Source organism: Ptychodera flava, chromosome 8 (assembly GCF_041260155.1).
Source record: "Ptychodera flava strain L36383 chromosome 8, AS_Pfla_20210202, whole genome shotgun sequence".
Lineage (NCBI taxonomy): Eukaryota > Metazoa > Hemichordata > Enteropneusta > Ptychoderidae > Ptychodera > Ptychodera flava.
This window is the reverse complement of record NC_091935.1, coordinates 33,122,553-33,137,213: the sequence shown is the minus strand read 5'-3', so window position 1 is coordinate 33,137,213 and position 14,661 is coordinate 33,122,553. Positions and strand designations below refer to the sequence as shown.

General features: G+C 36.1%; 1 protein-coding gene and 1 long non-coding RNA gene across 3 annotated transcripts in view; one reads left to right on the top strand and one right to left on the bottom strand.

Annotated features, from left to right (window-relative positions):
- Positions 1-14,661, bottom strand: part of LOC139139129 (uncharacterized) — a 68,710-nt gene that overhangs the window by 7,604 nt on the left and 46,445 nt on the right. The window lies entirely within an intron of this gene.
- The window catches only part of LOC139139126 (receptor-type tyrosine-protein phosphatase F-like), a 63,310-nt gene that overhangs the window by 13,248 nt on the left and 35,401 nt on the right, over positions 1-14,661 (top strand). The window contains exon 2 of one of the 2 annotated variants that reach the window (XM_070707922.1): positions 10,773-10,838. The gene's annotated coding sequence lies outside the window, so the exon portion shown is untranslated. Of the gene's footprint in view, positions 1-10,772; positions 10,839-11,560; positions 11,656-14,661 lie in introns of those variants that run through there. The other variant, XM_070707924.1, reaches the window with a different exon arrangement.

Here is a 14,661-nt window from a genome sequence, read left to right as displayed (position 1 = left end):
GAGGCAGTACTGTATATGTGCTTTTGATCTGATAATAATGAGTGTAGTTGATATGCTCTGTGGTATTGCATTGCTTAATTGCCTATGTATGGGCTTTTTATGTTGGGTGAGACCAAAAATAACTTAACCTGCCAGACCAATCACATTTTAAATCATAGGAAAACTTTGGGAGTTTCCACACATGCTATATTACGTGTACTTTGGAGCTGCATTTGATAGTATGTTTGTTGGCCATATAGTGTGTAAACTTTAGACAGGAAAATTCCTTTCCAGCATTCATTGCTTGCAGCAAACTGTAGCATTGGATCATTTTTTGAGAAAGTTCATTTTTTCATAAAATTATGTCGCTTTGATACGTTCTGCCTGTCTATTCACTTTCAAGCACACTTTCATATAAAGTCACGTAGATTTCAGCAATGGAGCAATGACGTTATATACAAAGTAACCTTTCACCCATGTGCCAGTTTGTGTAACAAGTTCCTGGTGAATGTATATGGATAGTTGTGTACTGTACTATATTTGAATAGGCATTGACAGGATGTGCTGGTTAAAAACCCAAGTAACCGGACATGCAAAATCACAGGGAAACGCCCGACCTTAGTTAACATCAGTGTGTGTATACATAGGTGTAGTTATATAGTCATAGTGTGTCAAACCTATTTTTATACGCAGATTGTCACTAGACACAAGTAAACTATTTTCATTTCAGTCAGAGGCTTACAGTCTACACAGTATTGGCATTTGTCAGCCAATGCAAACTTAATTTGGGAAGTAATTAGCGGTTCAGGATTAATCACGGGCAGTCCAGCCAATTCTGTAGGTTAAATACACAACTACCGGTATGTCGAATATTTGGCAACTGCATTGTTTGTTTTAGTCCGTGCGGACGGTCTAGCGGGGACTTAGGCTGCGTTCACAAAAAACGATTAGGGGGGGCTGGAGGAATTCAGGGGGGGGATTCGAAAATTTTGTGGGGTAGTAGAGGGGGGGGACTTGAAAATTTTGCTCTACCTGTAGGGGGGTACTTGAAATTTTTGGTTCCCTTTTGTGTTTTACATTTTCCTATTCCAAGTTTTTGTAGATAATTCAATGAAAAATGAATACCATTTTAATGTCATCATAGTAATAATTTAACAAAATTTAGAACCATTTTTGTCACATTTCATGACTTGTATCTCGAAAAAATCTAAATGTGTGGTTTGTCGTAAAAAACAAACTTTAGCCTCCTAACCTGGGCAGAAGCTGCAACTGTTAATGATTTCTGCAATATTTCTATGCAATGGAACAAATATAGTTTCCTGCTATCTCCCTACAGCATGCACAAACACACAATATTTAGTTTGTCAACAAAGCCTGTATATATAAATATAAATACGTATTTGGTGATAATTTAATTGGAGTCCAGGCTGACAGTCAGTTGTCAGTGTTTTAATGCATGGTACACATATATAGGCTGTGATAGCATTAGCTGAATACTAGACAATTCAACATGCTGTAGGGAGTAGAACAAGAATGCAGTTGTAAAACTGAACAAAAATATTGCCAAAATTATCAAAGTTAATACAGCTACTGCCTACGGGTAGTGTCACTATCATTAATGCTCTCCTCCTGCAGTGTCACTGTCACTGCATACCTGATCAGTGCAAGAGATAGCTCTGACTCTGATGTACATGCAGAAGAGTTTGGGTCATATGATGCTCATGACAGTGAAACATACTTGTACACAAGATCAGGCCAGAGAGCAACACATGGAAGAACACATAGAAATATTTGAATTCTGGCATATGAGAATAATCAAATACGGGTATTAAAGAAAAAAGATGGGGTCACCATGCTTGATTTTCTAAATTTTCACATTCTTGTTATAAAATGTTACAGAATCTGATGTAAAACTTTGAACAGTAAAGACTAAAAGAAAAAATATGTGACCAAATGGAATTATTTATTTTTTAAACAAATTTAAAATTATTACACCCAAAATTTCAGAGAATAAAACATTTATTTGATGAAACATTTTACCTTCCAGTGTTGTCAATTTTGAGTAGCATCTAATCCATATATGTCTTGTAGTTTTGAAACAAATTTTTGGTAGGTCACTGTGCAATATGGCAATTAGCCAAAATTCACAATTTTCCTACTCTCTCATGATTGTCATTTTTTGTGCTCTTCAGCAGGAGCAATTGACCTGGCCAGAGTTGGATTAACTCATGTTGGCTTTTAGACCAATAAATCTAAAAATTCACTGATGCATTTAAAGAACTTGCCTGGGAATATGACTATAGAAAGTGCTAAAACAGGTTGTGTTGAACACCTGTGAGCGGAACGGCACTATACATGTTTATTTTTTCTGCGCTCACATCCTTTACAAATAAGCGGGCCTGTGATAGTTAGGGGGGGGACTTGAAAAATTTTGACCATATAGAGGGGGGGCATTTGAAAATTTTTTGGGGTACTTAGGGGGGGGATCTGAAAAAAAATAAGATTTCAATCGAAATTCCTCCAGCCCCCCCCCCCCCTAATCGTTGTTTGTGAACGCAGCCTTATAGATTTGGTCCTGTCTGTCCGTCCGTCCGTCTGTCCGTCCGATCGCTATACGATCCAAGATGGTCGCCTGGCAGCCATTTTATTGCAAATTTTCTTGTTTTTGAACCATAACTCAACTATACCATAACCGATTTCGTTCAATGCAGATAAAGTACTGTGGCATATATGCATGTCAATTTATTTTGCGATACGATCCAAAATTATTGCCGGGCGGCCATTTTATTGCGATTTTTTTCATGTTTTTGAACCTTAACTCAACTAACCCTGAACAGATTTCGTTCAAACTTGGCACACAGACACTGTATTGTAGTGTGCATGTGCATCACAATTAATGGTGTAAGCAGGGACTGTGTCATCAGTGATGACTTGTTTGTTTTTTGGGGTTTGGTGGTTGGGGGGAGGGGACAGGGCCATGTTGTGAAGCCATACATGTTTCCTTAATGTTTTTTTTCTGTTTACTTTCATTCCTTTAAAATTTTTTGCTGACTTCATTCCGTTAAATTCAAATGAGAAAGAAATTTGCATATGTAAATTTTGAGACAAGGTCCATATATTTGGTCAAAACATTGTTTTTGTGCCTGTCTAAATCAGCCTTAAAATGCTTATTGATACCCTTATTTAATTATCAAGAATTAGCAAAGAAACTTTTTTGCATTTTTGATATTTTTTGATATTTTTTTCTTAGTTTTTGCCCAATTATCTTAAAAGTAATGCTTGCCTGAACTGTACAGTACATATCAAATGTGGTTTATAACTTTTCCAGGGATGACTTCGTTCAGTCTTCTTTTAAATGATAACAACATTTGCATGTACACATTGAGGTTTGCTTTCTCTTTTTCACTCAAAACTTGTTTCACATCACTGTATCAGAGCTTTTTAAGTTCAATTGTCAGCTTCCCAGGATACACCATTAATGTGTAATCAAATCACTTCCTCATTATTTGGCGTTAGAAATAACAAAGTTGTGCATTTCTTCAGCACAAAGTTCAAGCTAAAGAGAATACTACAATCCATAGACTGCACTGCATTACATATCAGAATACATATCTGGAGGTAGCTCCACTCTTCCTGTACATTTGACTATTCTGTGTCAAAGATAAACAGAAATTTTCTCTAGCCATGTCAGTTTTCTTTGAATGTCATTTTTGGTTGCTGTGGAGTGATTATATTATTATTTTATGCATGAAACTAACAGCAGAACTATTTTGGTCTACATGCAGTTACTAAGATCGCCTGCATGTGTAACTATTGTCATGCAATAAAAACATGAATACCCTTCTTTGCTATTTATCAGCAATTATACACTACCAGGGGCAATTACACACTACCCGGGGAAACTATATTTCATCTGTTAAGGTAGTATGTGCCATAAAAGTGAAAGACAAACTTTTGCTCAAACTTTCCTCAGTCAAACTTTCAACAACTTTCTCGCAAAATCAAGAATAAAAACATGGGGTCACCATGCATTTAGTTTTGAACTAGAGAAACATTTTACTCAACATGCACCAACATTTGAAATTCAAAATGGACATCATCCCTGTGTTAACTCCATGGGGAAAATTATAATTTACTTTTTTCAAACAACTAAGATGTTTAAAATATTTCTTACTCCAACAGTAACCTACACAAGTGGTATCCCAAAAAAGTATTGTAAAAATTTGAGTCCACTCTGTCCTCAAAGCGCATTCTACATTAGGGATGATTGATAGGACTGAGATACACGTGGAATTATTATTTGCTATATTCTGGTGGCAGTTATTTAGGGTTACAATTACAATGTGCCAACAATTCATACATCTTTGAAATATTGATGGCATGACATATGGTATTTATTTTATTCCTTGGTAAGCTATTTCAGGTCAGGCTGATGCATTTTTCATATCAATTAAAAAGTACAAATGCAGAAGTGCAATCATAGTCATATTGCAACAGCTTGCTCCTTAGTGTTTGATATATGGCTTTACTGCATTGCTGACAGATGTGTCTTATTTGCCTATGTGATTGGATGATTTGGCGAGGTCGTTTACCTCTTGATGTTAAAAGCGCAACAAGAATTGAAAAAAGCAATATTGTTCAGGAAATATAATGTTCATGAGACATCTGATACGGTACGTATCATATAACGTACATAGGTACCAGCATATGTACAAATACTAAGACCAAAAACAGAAAGTTTTTGTTTATCTTCTAAGGACATATCAATCTAGTGTAACCATGACCCGGTAAATATCGACAGTTGGATCTTATGAGCTGAAAAAAAAACAACTAAAAAAAGTCCAGACAAACAAGTAGAAAATAAACTGACAACATCATTTTGTAAAAGGCCTAGGACAAAAAACAATTACCTACAATAGTTTGAGCCATGAGTGGATTTAAGAAAAGATGCACTCAATGTGATCTGACCATGTTCACATTATCTTTTACATAAACAATATGGTCTTATTATAGCACGCTTTGCATTTGCATAATATCAACACAGGGTATGACTGTTTTCCAGCCAAAATGATCCACTATAGATGCCAGCAGGAAACCTGATGTTCAGTAATGAAAAGAAATGTATTCATCAAATGAATGTTGTAAAATGATGTAAGATAAGAATAATTTCAATCAGCAAAACCTCTTGTGCTAGTGGCTATACCGTATACATTCTAGGATAGCATAAAGTAACCAATATGTTCTCAGTAATTATCAACGGTTTTCCCATTGCTTTTGGTGTACAGTAAGTCAACAGCAGTGACACACATGTATATATATATATCACTAGCAAGTCTCCTACCAGTAACCAAACATATGTATACTAATATTAGACACAGCACTAATAGCAATAGTCTGCTCTTTTTCCTATGAATCATGAAGCAACTCTACTTGTCAGTTCCGGGGACAAATCCAGGAGACCAATTGATAATTGAGCTCCCTCTGTCCATTCATCTGCTTACGGCTATTACTGAAACATGCCTGGAGCACTTTCCTTCAAATTTGGTACAAGAACAATGTACTATGAGGTACAAATTTATTTTGTCATACGATCTAATGTGGCGGAAAATTAGCCATTTTGTTATGATTTTTTCATGTCCAAAGCCATGCGAACAGCAGATTCAATGAAAACTTTATACAAGCATACATCAACTTGTTTGGCAATATGAGAGCTTTGGTAGATACCAGAATGTCTGGGCAGATTTGTGTCAACCAAGCTTGGTGAATAGGACAATGTACCACAAATGCATATGTGTTGAAATAATCAATGTGTGACATACATGTACATATGGCACTACCTTATGCTGGTGGTTTGGTCTTTATATCACTGCTATGCTGTATACAAATGTATTTTTCAAGTATGAAAACACTGCAACCAGTCATCATCAGTAACATACAGGGATCAACAGCTCCTATTGCAGACTTCTTTCACTTCCAACTCAGAGGACTGCAGTCACGCAGACTATCATGTCAATAGGGCTGGCGTTCTTGAACAAATAAAGCTTGGCATTTATATAATTTTGCAAGGTGTTCACTAGAAGTCCAAAAATTAGCCCAAAGCCATGATGTGAACAAATTTAGTGTTGTGTCCAATAAATAAAATACTTAAGCTTTGATTTCAACTACAATACATTAAGGCATAGACTGCGAGAGTCTATGAGTAAGGCAATGAATAACATTTGATAGCGTCATATGTGTTTAGCAAACTGCTGTTGTTCCTGCAAGTGCCCACATTGTTTTTGCTTTTTTAGAACTGTTTTGAAAAGCTCATGGCTTGGAGCCCGAGACCTTGTGCCATACTTTCAGTTGCACCCTATTTCATGCGGGTAATAATCTTTGCACATGTAAAGTAAACTTATGAAACTTGTTCAGTGTTTCAAATGGACCCAGAGGGATGTGACTCATCTTTGTAGGTGGAGTAGTATTTCAGAGACTTGATATTATGTTTCTGTCAGTGTTTGTAGTCGTGATATGTCAAAGGTTGAAACTTCTAACACCATCCCTTTCTGTATGTTCTAGATGCCTTGGCCGTAGATCTCTGCCCCACTTGTTGTCGTGACAGCTGCAGGCGTCGTGAACACCATGGCACATAATAGATAGAGCCAAGTTTCTGAGATTACAGCCTTTGAGTTCTTCTCTGTGTTAATTTTATGTACTGTGAAGCTGTTCATTCAAAAAGGTGTTCACGCTCAGTGTTTAGTGGGTGGGCAAATTTAAAAATAATCAGTGGGTGCATGGGAAGAAAAGTCAATTTTCACTGTGGGAGGGAAGAATTTTGATTTTTGCAGTGGGCACTAGATTGTGCAAACACAGTGATTTAAAGGGACAAAGCCGGCCATTTTTCATGAATTTTGTTTGATTCAAGATACTTCTTATATTGTTTGACATGGTGAAAGATATTGAATAAATAGGCGACCATGCATATACCGTATTTGACCCCGGTTTTAGACACATTAAATGAAACCATTGCAAAAATGCATTAATGGTCATGACCACTAACCTTTTTTCGCGATGGTTTTATGTATCGTGTCTAAAACCGGGGTCAAATATATGCATGGTCACCCATCCATTCAGTATCTTCCAACATGTCAAACAAAATAAGTAGTATCTCGTATCAAACAAAATTCATGAAAAATGGCCGACTTTGTCCCTTTAAGTGTCTTTCTCGTCCGGTTAAGAATGCTGTGGAATTTATGTTTGCAATATAATTTTCAGTGTTCTCCAGCAGACACATGAAACCAAAGGTGTGTGTGAAGTTGGCAGACTGATTACATTACAGGGTTGGATGACTTCTTGTGAGTTTTAACAGAAACATGACGATTTTTAGATGATGTACACCAGAGAGCACTCTGTAATATAAATCAGGTGTTTGTAAGATGTAGTTTAGTACACACCATGATAGAGCGAAAGGCCAAGTTAATGCAACTCCCCACAATCCATCAATATTTTGTTCCTGTGCATCAGTCATATTTCCTTGTCAGACCATGTCTCGACAGCATTTCCAATGCCCTTTATACCAACTGATAACAAAGCCACCATGGGTTGTTTACATGTTGTATAATGTATTACTAGTACTGGGGTAACTGCATTGGCAATTATCTGCCCATGCTTAAGATCAATTTCACAACTGCTCACAATAAGAGTAAAATGTTGAATATAACCGTTCCTAATGAGGTAAATGCAAATTTTCATGCTAAAGTTGCTTATGGAGACTATATCAAGAAAATGTGATGGTTACTGGGGAAGTATTATTGGAAGTTACAATAATTAGAGCCATAGCCATGACTGCAAAATGAAGGAATGTGGTTTGAGGGGTATTTGGTAGGATATACGGTATAGTTGAATCATGAGCAGTAGCAGTGCCTGCGTACATTGACCAATGAGCGATGTACAGATTTATTACTATGGATAACAGGTACCAACCTGTTGATTGTAATAGAATGTGTTTCACGGCAACACAAACCGTAAAGCAAATCTCAGCCCTGGAAAATGTAAATAATTATTTGAAACATAGCTTCCCGGTGATTAATGAACAAAGATGGTAAAAGAGCTTCCTCATTTCAGAAATCGCCAGGCTTCTCTATATTTTGGGGATTTGAGTGATGGACTTTCAATGTCTCTTTCATGGCCTTGTTTTCATTTAGCAAAGCAGCCACATGTTAATCCTAGATACATCTATCCTGTGTTACGTGAAGTGTGAGAACCAGTTACGAAAGATTATAATGTTTGCATTTTGCTGATTTGTGATTTGAGAGCATCATAAATTAGAAACATTGAAAAAAGGGTCATAATATAGGATAACTCAAGGGTCTATTTCTGAATATAGCAGACTCTAACTTGAATTTTATAATATTAATATTAATAATAATAATCATAATTTATTAATAAAGTGATAGCCTCTTAATGAGGTGATCAAGGGCACTGATTAAAATTGACAAATCAGAGAAAGCAATGAAACTAAAAACAAAAACTGCAAACAATAAATACAGAGAAAAACACAACTGAAAAATAAAAGTGATTTAGAAATGCAAATTTATGTGTTTGATTTAAAAATTGACAAGCTGAGTTAAAGTTAAATGTTTGACTTCCTTATTTCAGAAATCCCCACGCTTCTTTATATTTTTGGGATGTTGTGGTGATTTATCAATATCTCTTTATATCATTGTTTACTTTCAACCAAAGCAACCTGGCTACATAACAACAGATGTATCCAGTGTGTCACATTAGAGATGAAGATATTTATTACTATTGGTAACCAAGTGTGAGAACCAGTATAAAAAGATAAACGTTTACATTTTGTTGGTTTTTGATTTTATTGCATAATACATTACAATCATTATGGTTTATCCTACTTAATATGATTGGAGCTCTTTTACATAAGTTTAGTGAGTATGAAAAAAAGGGGCGGGTCATATTTTAGGGTAAGACTTAGGGTAAGACCCTTGTCTACGTCTGTGTTTTGAAAGTCTGGTTTGCATCACTTCTGAAAGTAGGAAACTCGAAGTTTAACTTAGAATATTTAATGGATGACTGTTCCGGAGTACAGGAGCTGCTACATTGACAGAACAAGCTTCATATTTCTCACTGCCGATTTCATCAGACAAAGTATAAACTGATCTGCTGACCTCAAATTACCATTGAATACATAAAGTGAGATCCTGCAGAAAGACTGGATTCTATGTGAAAGACTACTTGTTATCCAATCCTTTCACTGGCCATGCAGGTTTTTCAGAGAAGTAACTCATGCCTCTTCAAGGATCATGATGATGGATAGATACAAAACACCGTGTAATTTTTGGAACACACAGGGACACCCATTTTCCCTGAGAGTGCAGACTACTTTAGAGGTACCAGTACATCTCTGGATTGTGGCAAAGGCAAACAACACCCTTAGGCCAAAACAGTGTTTAGATTCTTAGGCAAGTCTGTACCAAACGCCTGCTGAGAATGAAAAACTTCCATGATTGAAGATCGTTCACTTAACACATGATTAAATGTGCTGAGTGGATTTTCTGGAGAGATTCATATCATGAAGATGTTTTAAAAACAATTGTTGAAATAGCACACTTCATTATAGCCGGGTTTTTTTATTCAACTCCAAAATGGGAGAGAAGATGGGCAATCACCACAGAGAAGATATAAAATCATAACACGTGTGTTTTAATTAACATTCTTAAATAGATTTAAATCCTGCAAAAGAATCTTCAAATATTCTGAAGTAATTTTATTTTCTGTCATATTAACATTTTTTCCCATAATGCATCACCGATATCCTTTCATATACAACAGGACAGACCTCCCATCCAAAGTATTCTATCTCTTCATGGATGGAATTCTTGTCTTCTGCCAATGGAATAATAATAATCCACTTTGAAGACAAGTATAAGTCATAATTTGGTGATCTTAAGGATCTATTAATAGCTGTAACTGTATTTTTCAATATTTTCGTTCAGTTTATACAATGTTGGTTCTGAAAATTGTGAAGAAAGTCATCATGTTCAAGTTGTCAATCGACACATGCTGTAAATGTGTTTTGTTCAAAGTTATTGATGAAAAGTGAATTTTAGTCGTGACGAGAACTCATTTGTCAACAAAAGCATTGCTGACAGTCACTCCAATATAGACTGTTTCATGAAGCCATAGGCTGACGGAAACAGATTGTTATTTTGGTGACTCTCAGGCCTGTGGGAAAATAAAGATTATTGCTGTTATGCTACTATGGGAAGTTAAGGGTTATGTGTTTTGTAAAAGTCCCTCAGCTATTGTCTCTGTCACAGATGACACTCTTTATACACTCCAGAATGTGTGCATTCATAGGCGGAATTTTCAAACTTCTTCCGTCAAAATTGTTCTGAACTGTAATAACTGGTTAATAGTTTTTTGAAACTGTTGACTGGTAACTAGCTCGTTGCATGTATCAGCGTCAAAATGATACCATGTGACCATAGATGAATGGCTTGGATGAGGTGTGTTACAAGACAGGATGAGAAATTAGCTCTAGGTTACTGCAATCAGCTACAATATTTTGTCATTTGTGAGTACAAGAAGGTTGTAACAGACCTATGGAAAATTACAACATGTTTGTCTGACACCAGCATAGTGAATATATTTACTATCACATGTTTCGCATTTTCAATATGACTGCTACTATCACAAAATTAAAGTTTTTCTGAAACACTGGTAAAATATCGAAAGTTGCAGACATGACATTTTGCACTTGAGTGATGATTTTTGTTTCCTTTTTTCTTTTGCAGATATTTGGAATTAAAGTTTAATACCATGCATCATTCAGCAAGCTTATGATGTAACAGATTCTACAGGTGGGTGCATTTTGCTACATGATGAGTAAAAGGAAGTGATCACTCTATGCTGGATAGATTTAATATTGTTACTGCATCTGGGAATACTGGGATACAAACAGTGAATAAAGAAGAAAACAATTCAGCTATATAGTATCATTTACACATACTTTCTTTTTAGTTAGGATATACATGTATGTAGCTGGAATAATTGAAAGGGCCAGTTTGAAGAATTTTCTCATGGTTCACAGTGATTATGCAGTATATGCACGTCCAGGTTACTACTAGAGCTGAACTTGCTTCTTGTAAATCTGTACATTTTCAGCTGAAATGTTCTGTGTTTGCCAGTTTTCCCACAAGCATTTGCTTAGTTAACTGTCAAGATAAGACTGATTCTGACAATGAGAAACCGTGTTATATTCAATACTGTTCGGCACTCTGGCGAGGCAGGGCATGATTTAATTCCATTCCATGGATGCACGCAAAAGCGCCAAGCTGTTGCCGTAGAGGGGTGTGTGTGGTTTAGGATGATGCTGTTCAGCTGCTAGACCCTACCCTGTACTTTCTTTCAAAGTATTATATGTATAGCATTGTAAACAATGCGGACATAAAATTCTGAAAAGTAAATAATGTGAAGCAGGATGATAGTGAAATTTGACACTTTAATGGAAGCAGATGTTGGACAATTTCCAACAAACATGTTCCATGTAAACTAGACGTAGGCGTAGGTCGTGTCACAGTTGGAAGAGCAGATGTGACAATGTTCTAAAGGGCTGCAGCCTGGAACCTGTCCATTGAAGACCATGACCTGGATTAGCAGGATAATGGCATAATAGATGTAAGGTTTGATATTTTACATTGTTGATGTCAATATTACCAGTGCAGTTCTGAAATAGGGTTGTAATCTTTAGTACTGTACTCTATGTACAAGTAATGATATTCTAATGCTGGAAAATATCAAGTTTGAGACTCAGACTATTGATAGCAAAGTGTATACTTTGAAATATAGTATATTAGTTGCAACTGTAAAGTTTGTAAATAATTGTGCAAAGGGTGTAGGCAACAAATTTGACTTTTCACCCTGCAAAAAAAAACTCACGTAAAATCACACAAAAGGTCGAAGTAGGGTATACCAGCACCTCAGGCTTTGAGAAGTGAGTTTAACCTTTTCACCCCTGCTCTGTAAACAGGTCCATCATCAGCATTGATAACAATGGATTTGGGACAAACCACGGTAGTGAAAGGGTTACTTCAGAAATGATCATCTTTATCACATTGATGAAGTGACATCAAGTCTGTTAATACATGTACAAGTTTTACAGATACTGTAACTGGAATATCAATACCTCACAATACCAGCATTTAATACGCACATGTACCGGTACAGTGGATCGCTCATTGTAAATCATACAAACTAAATCAATAAAGCCTGTCGGAGGATATTCCTGGAAAACTACAATTTTATATCAAGAGATAAATCTTTTGGAAAAGCAAAACAAAAAGTTTGATATATGAATGTAATAAACCAGGTCCTGAACTCTTTGAAACCTGGCTGACACATCAGTATGTTTTAATTGCCAGGCTGTGAGTGATGTGTGTGCACAGTAAATTTAACACAAAACCTGGCTGACACATCAGTATGTTTTAATTGCCAGGCTGTGAGTGATGTGTGTGCACATTAAATTTAACACAACAGTGTCAAATGATTTGGCATTGTGGATTTCAACCAATATTTGTGTTATTTTATAAAGTTTCAGGAGGAGGAGAATGGAAAATGAGCAGCCAAATGGACTTTGTCAAACCTATGACAAACAAAACTGAGTCTCCTGGTTTGTTCTGATTCTGTAACTTGATCATGGCGATGCCATGGAAATGTGAAATATTATCATGTTAGTGTTGGCTTGTATACCAAAACATTTACTGGTATAATGTGTTGTCATTTTGAGGTCGTATGAAATACTCTGTGTTTACTGTCAGCAAAAGCATAAATTAGGCTTCGATCATTATGTTTTTAAACATTTCAATAGTCCCCACTTACGATCTTTATGGTCTTTATTGTGACATTGAAGTTGACATTTACTAACACTTACACAGAGAGTTTCATGTTTTCTGTTTCTATGAATCATCACCAAAAGTAATTGTTTGTTCTCTGAGGCTTTTGATAAACTTCAACCTGTAGCAGCTGAGACGGTTACCTACATCTGATTTCTAGATTGTCATTATTTAAGGAGTCTGAAGGGTGGGGGGGCTAATACATGTACCTGATTAAGTTTTTACAGGAGAATCTTTTGATTTAGGGGGTGGGGTTGGTCTGGAGGAAATGGGTATGCAGCAACTTTTTTTATTTTCTGCCATTACTGAATATTAAGACATTACTGGATCAATTTTTTTCTTCTTGTTCTTCACCTGCAGACAAATTGTTTTTTTGCAAAAGTCCACCAGCCCCCCCCCTCAAGAAATCAAATGGTTCTCCCCTTAACCATATGCCTTCTCTCTTCCTGTTGTAGTATAATTCCTATTTCCTGATTGTTTATAAATACATTCTATACTTTTTTAAATGAGGGCAAACGGAAATTTCATGATGATTCTGAGAGTGCTTCAAAAGATGTTATGGACTGGAGGCAACATATATTTTTGAGGAATAAAAAACAAAAGATGTTATGGAGTTAACAATAATTCATTAAAACTGAGAAACTTCACTACCGTAGTTTAATTTTTTCTCACCTCAACTTGATAATCATCTAGACTTTTCTGATTTATCCATGTGGTTGTTGCTGTTGCAGTTGATATAGCGGATGAGGTGATTAACAGTGTTATAGTCAAAAGCACTGGGAAAAAATGACTTACTCAGAATGTAAGGCATCTTGATATATGCATGGATTTGTAGAAACGAATGCATTAATATATAAAAGACCAAGAGTGTAGACTACTGATAATCATGTGAGAGCTGATATAACACAGAAAGTGTACTTTCCGGTCAGATTTCCAAACTTGCCCCATCTCACGCTTTGGCTTCTTTTCTGATCTAAAACTTATGAGGACTCATTTTTACACTACATGTAAGGGTAGTGTTGGCTTTCACCATGCTCTAGTCTGTAGGAAATACAAATTTAACAACCTGGCCATGTACCGGTATATTTAACTTCAAATACCCGGTACTTCATTACCATTTTAAAAACTTTGAGAATATAGAGCAAGGGGTAAGAGGTTCAAGCATTCATTGTACATACATGTACCTACGGAAAACAGACTGTGGCGCATTGTAATTTCAAAAAGTACTTTACCCTCCACTAACCATGCATGTATTCATAAATAGTTCTGTTCTCAATACAGAGACAAACAATGCTGAATGTAAAAGTACTACTCTGTAATCGCATCATGCATGTCTTGCTTATACTTCCACAGACAGATCAGGGCATGGTGACCTTTGTACTGTTTTATGGGTTTAACCTTATAGCCTAGAGGAAAGTTTATACCCGGAAGTTAATCTCTTTCTGTTTTCAATGTAGGGGACAGTTTGTGTTTTATTGTTGATGGTTATCATCTTTTTCAATGTCAACTGCCTAAACATGATAAACTTGTTTGAGCATTTATGAACAATGAAAACCTTTTGTAGCTAGTGCCTCCCATGTTTTCCTGTTATCTTTGACTTCAATGGAAACTTTCCTTATCTTCAGTCTTTTCAAGGCTTTCCCATTGTTACTTGGAGTCTCTTCCTGGTGCTACAGCTTTTCTGTGGCTCTTTCATTTTCATATCAAACATCATTACTCTACATCGAAGCTTTTCAAGCTTGGCGTGTGACATCATTATTCGACATCAAGGCCTTCCTTCTGGTGGATAATT